The 5964-nt window shown below is 47.2% G+C and overlaps 1 pseudogene; it reads left to right on the top strand.

Annotated features, from left to right (window-relative positions):
* The first annotated feature begins 5599 nt into the window (after positions 1–5599).
* Positions 5600–5758, top strand: LOC133112643 (U4 spliceosomal RNA; annotated as a pseudogene).
* Positions 5759–5964: the final 206 nt, after the last annotated feature.

Below are 5964 nucleotides of genomic sequence, written 5' to 3'. Positions count from 1 at the left end.
GGTTGGGAGATGTAATGTTTTTTCTCAAACTTGAGAAAATCAAATATACTCTTAGGGGTTCCCTGGAGAAATTCAACCAAAGATGGCAGCCCTTTATTTCCCACTTTAATAAGCTGAAGCTTCTCCCCATTGACTGAACCACTACTGTCCTGCCTGTATTATTAATATTGTGTCCTGGTGCATATTTTTACATCCAAGCTCTTAATTTCACTTTCCAATTTGTACATGTTTTTTCTTTTTTATATATATATATATATAATGTAGTCTATTGAATAACTATTATTAATATTACGTATTAGCATTATCATTGTTTTTTATTAGTTTATTAATTTATATTTCCTTTTCTCATAATAACTTTTAATTATGTTATTGTTAGTCCAAGGTCTGTCAAGGATAAGGGTGTTCTTAGGGAGGGGGGAGGGAGGGTAGTTTGTATTTGCTATTGTATTCGTACAAAAGTGATAAAAGCAATAAAAATCGTTCTTCAAAAAAAAAAAGATAAATTTGACCAAATTCGACCTGAAGGACCCAGCCAAAAACATCGACTTTTCCAAAACGGGAAGTTCATTATCCTAAAATGTATTATGAAAAAGAACATATGGTTACCAAATCCGGGTCACAGCTGAAATGGAAATGTATGAATTTTTGGCAAGACTTAGGAATTCGGTAAAATGGAAATATGTCGCCAAAACTTCCAGTTTTGGAAAAGTCGATGTTTTTGCACAGAGGCACGGAGGTGTAACTTATGTGGGAGCCAGGAGCATGTTTTCAGGGACTGTCCATCCTCATATGCCAACAAAACACGAGCACGCACAGACAGCAACGCACAACAGAACACAGACCACCCTCCACAGCACCCCCTCCACAGAACACAGCACCCCCCCCCCCCCCACAAAACACAACCAACACAAACCCACAAATACAAAATGCAACCACAGAACCCGCACAGACCCCCCCTCAGCACCCCACCACCACAGAACAACCCACCCCTACGCCACAGACCGAGACAGAACCCGACACAGACCAGCCCCCAAACCCCTCACAGACGGAGACAGTCGGACCAGACACACAGACAGACTCACTCCCGTGTGGAAACCCTGGACAGTGCACTACGCAAGACAGTATTAGCACCAACTCCCCCCCCACCACCACAGACACTGAACACATAGAATTCAAGAGCGAGGACGAGGAAATCGAAATCACAGACAGCACACCCTCCACTCTGCCCAGACACAGACAACACAACAGACACACTGTCACCAGACATCTTTGGAAAAAGAAAAAGAGACCCCCGACCACGAGAAAGGAAAATAATTACTACCACCTCCGCCATTCAGGACACAGAATCAGAACCCACACAACCAGAAAAACAACCCCCACCACCACCACCAGAAAAACAGCCACCACTGCCAACTCCACAGACAGTAATACCACCGACACAACCCGACAAACCAGCATGTAGGAGGGAGGCGAAGTGTGCTGTGAGGAGCCTGTGAGCTGGGGGTTCTGCCATTTGTGAAGTGGGGGTTCTGGTATGTGTCAAAAGGGACAAAGGACAATGCTGTTTGTAGTACCTTTTGACGAGTTCCAGACCAGTGACGCCAGGAAGATAAGGGATAGATATATGGTGGGTGGATGAGCGGTTCCCGGGCAATTAGGCCATGAGGGCCATTAAAACTCCTGGGAAAAGAATGTGCCTAAAATCTTGACCCCACACCTGGTCACTTCCAGGGGGAAAGAATCCGGGCAGTACCACAGTGCCCTCCTTTGAGCACTGCTGTCATTACCCCAGGGACTACTCTCTTGGAGGAAAACCAAAGAACTGTTGTTGAGATGGTCAATATTGTAAACATTGCCCATGTGATCCTTGTTGTATTGCAATATGCCCATTGTAGTAATAACATGAATTACATGTAAAATTGATACACAGGAGGGAGGTTTCATGATAACTGCACCATAACAAAACATTAGGATAATCTGTTTGGTATGGATGTGATCCAGTAAAATCAAGGAATCAGATGAGATACATTTCATACCAAATGGATTTTAATAAACCATAGTTTCAATAACTCAAGGGAAAACCTACACGTCCTCTCTTGGTAATCATCTCATTTTCCCTACGCAACAACCCCCAACGGTGGGGGTCTAAATTCCAGATTCGACAACCCCACCAGGCTCATTTATGGCACTGCCGCCTGGATCAAACACATGATTTGGCATAAAAGCCAGGGAGACGAGCCTATCAGGGAAGATCGCACTCGACTTCCCACACTGTGCATACTTTGTATATGTGTGTAGCGAAAGCAGGCTGGGTAAGATCATGTCACTCTATTCTTTTTATCTTCAATTTGTCTTTTCGTAATTGACTGTGTGATTCTACGCTAACTGCCTACCCGTCTGCAAATAAATTATTTTGTTTGTAACTTGCGTGATCTCCATGACTCTAATTCATCTTGTACCTTTTCAGCCTAAATTACAACTGATATTGAGGGGGACAATGGGGACCAAGGACTGACCGATCGGCAGTCCCTTGGTACAGGTGATAGTTCTAAGCTGTGAGGCCAGCAAGTTTCTGCCAACGTAAAGGGTCGGCTATGCACGGCTCTTGTGGTTTGACGCGAAGGGAACCCCTGGGCGTTACGGCGCTGGTTCCTATCAAATTATCTCTAAGGAGCCCAGTTAATGCTACGCCGACCTGGGCTCGCAACTATCATGACTGTGTTGCATGTATTGTGTTGACTGGACCCTCAGCCTCTGAGTTCTACACCGAACTGAGAGCTTGGTACCCATGTGATAGTTCTAAGCTGTGAGGCCAGCAAGTTTCTGCCAACTTAAAGGGTCGGTTAGGCACGGCTCTTGTGATTTGACGCGAAGGGAACCCCTGGGCGTTACGGCGCTGGTTCCTGTCAAATTAGCTCTAAGGAGCCCAGTTAATGCTACGCCGACCTGGGCTCGCTACGATCATGACTGTGTTGCATGTATTGTGTTGACTGGACCCTCAGCCTCTTGAGTTCTACACCGAACTGAGATATTCAGCAATAATGTTAATCGCGAGAACATATATTGAGTAATAGTGGCGCAGGTACGAGTCGAGTGTAATCACTCCCGAGGTTCGCGTAAATTTCAAACCCAAATTTCTAAATTATATATCTTAAATGGAGTCAGATAAACGAGTGGAACGAGAGTAACCACTAAGCTTTCAAATACGGCCCCGTTTACGAACGGAGAATATTAGGAATTTTACTGATCTGTTTCAGGCCAGTTGTAAGCGGGATATGGGGCAGGTCAATCCACATCCGACCCGTGGCAACAGACCCAGTATATTCCTAAACATAATTGTGCTCTGTTTGTGTGCGGAGGATGATAATTAAAATCTTTCATTCACTTCCAAACAGCCAGGAAAGAACACGTCGTCCCTTCACCTCCAGCTATTCCCTCATAGGTCTAGCTTCTACAAGCACTACCAGCACAGCTAGTAAAACAAGCACAGACAGGCAACCTGACCACAACCCAAACACCCCCCAAACCCGTAGTCACCCCCAGGACACACTGGTCCTTTGGGAAAAAAATGACAGAACCAGACCAGACCCAGAACTTCACACAGCACACCTGACAAAGACAATGCACTTGAACTAGACTACATATGGGGAGAAGTGATTGACAGGACTGTCAAATCACAACAGCCACAGACACGACCACCCCCACAGACACGCGTATCTAGGGAAACACTCCGACTCACCAAACTCTACATTGACACCCGCCCGGACACAGCTGGACCAGTGCAAGCTTTGCAGGCGGCCCTGGGTGCGCCGAGAGCCGGTAACGCTGCACTGGGTGATGGCGTGAGTGTGGTATCCCCGAGGGAAATGGAAAGATCCAGATGGGGAGAGGTATTAGCAGGGATGAATATCATTTCAGTCTTGCCTGGGTTGAGCTTTAGATGGTGGTTGTCCATCCAGCTCTGGATGTCCCTCAGGCAAGCAGAGATAAGGGCTGAAACCTGTCTATCAGACGGCGGGAACGAGATGAAGAGTTGGGTATCGTCCGCGTAGCAGTGGTAGGATAGCCCATGTGCAGTGATCACAGGGCCAAGGAAGCGAGTGTAAAGAGAAAAAAGAAGCGGGCCAAGGACTGAGCCCTGGGGAACTCCTGTGGCGAGGGGCCGAGGTGTCGATACCGAACCAGCCCAGGCAACCTGAAAGGAGCGACCAGAGAGGTAGGACTCAATCCAGTCCAGGGCTGTGCCACAGATGCCCGTTGCTGACAGGGCAGACAGGAGGATGGAGTGATCCAGTGTCGAAGGCAGCAGAGAGATCTAGAAGAATGAGGACAGAAGAGAGGGAGGCTGCTCATGCGGCATGGAGTGACTCACTGACGGAGAGGAGCGCAGTCTCTGTCGAGTGGCCCGATCTGAAGCCAGACTGATGGGGGTCTAGCAGGTTGTTGTTAGAAAAGAAAGAAGAAAGTTGAGTAGAAGCGGCTCGTTCTATAGAAAGGAAAGGAAGAAGAGATACCGGGCGGTAGTTCTGGATGATCGAGGGATCCAGAGCAGGCTTTTTTTAGCAGCGGAGTGATGTGGGCCCTCTTGAAGGATGCTAGAAAACATCCGGAAGACAGGGAGGAGTTGACAAGGGAGGTGACAAATGGGAGAATGTCTGGTGTGATAGTCTGGAGAAGAGAAGAGGGGATAGGGCCAAGGGCACAGGTTGTAGGGCGGTGGCAGAGCAGGAGTTGAGAAACATCAGAGTCTGTAAGGGGGGAGAAAGTGGAAAAGGAAGGGATGGGCCTAGAGGGGGGGATGGGCACAGTGAGGGGGGTGGTGGTTGTAAAGGATCTGCGGATGACTGTGACCTTCTCATTGAAGAAATCAGCAAAGTCATCAGCAGCAAAGGAGGACTGAGGAGGAGGAGGCGGTGCATTGAGGAGAGAGGAGAAAATAGAGAAAAGTTTCTGGGGGTTAGAACCGGAGTTCTGAATTTGTGTTTGAAAGTATTTTGCTTTGGCGGCAGTGACAGCGGAAGAGAATGCCGCCAGGAGAGACTGGTAAGTCGTGAGGTCTGAAGCGTCACTGGATTTCCCCCACTTCCTCTCCGTTGCACGGAGGCTGGCCCTGGAGGTACGGAGGGTGTCAGATATCCAAGGACTGGGAGGGGATGTGCGAGGTGGCTTTGAGACAGGGGGACAGAGAGAGTCAAAGGCGGAGGAGAGAGATGAAAGGAGGGTGGCAGATGCAGAGTTAGTGGGGAGTTTGAAGAAGGATTCGAGAGGGGCGAGTGAGGCGGTGACGGTGCTGGCAAAGGAAGAGGGTGAGAGGGAGTGGAGGTTACGGCGGGCTGAGGAAGTGTGGGTAGAAGGAGGGGGAGGAGGATGGGGAAGAAGAGGGAGGGAGACACAAGACACTCCATGCCACCTGAACCAGCCCGGACCCTTCCTGTGGGTATTGTATGAAATGTCTACTGTCTACTGTTTAAATGTATTGTGATATTGTCGGCCGTCATGTTTAAATGTAACTCTGTCTGTTACTGTCTGACGTCTGTAATGTAAATATATGTTATGCAAGTAAACGTAAGTAAATGTAAGTAAATGTAAGTAAATGTAAATATGAATGTAAATGTAATGTAAAAGTGAACATACGTAAAACTCAAAAGAACGTTTATCCGAGGCGTGATTACTGCTGGTTGAAAACTTAACCCAATACCCCGCCGAGACTGCTTGAAATATTAGCGGGCTTGGCAATTTTTGACAGTCTCATCCGGGACTGGTGTTTTTGTTTGAAAGAAAGAACGTTGTGTGTATTTGTTTGCTGTTGAAACAATTGTTGGTTTGGAGATGCCGCGTGATGTTCCATGTGCTTTTTCCAAGAAACACGGGTTGCATTTATCCATTTTCGATGATCAGATGTCAGTTTTGGCAAAAGGTTGTTTTATTGGTTATAATAATTTCTTGCAATTTAAAATCTTTTCC

This window comes from Conger conger, chromosome 15 (assembly GCF_963514075.1).
Source record: "Conger conger chromosome 15, fConCon1.1, whole genome shotgun sequence".
Taxonomy (NCBI): domain Eukaryota; kingdom Metazoa; phylum Chordata; class Actinopteri; order Anguilliformes; family Congridae; genus Conger; species Conger conger.
Note: the sequence above shows the minus strand (reverse complement) of the source record. Positions and strands in the feature narration are given on the sequence as shown.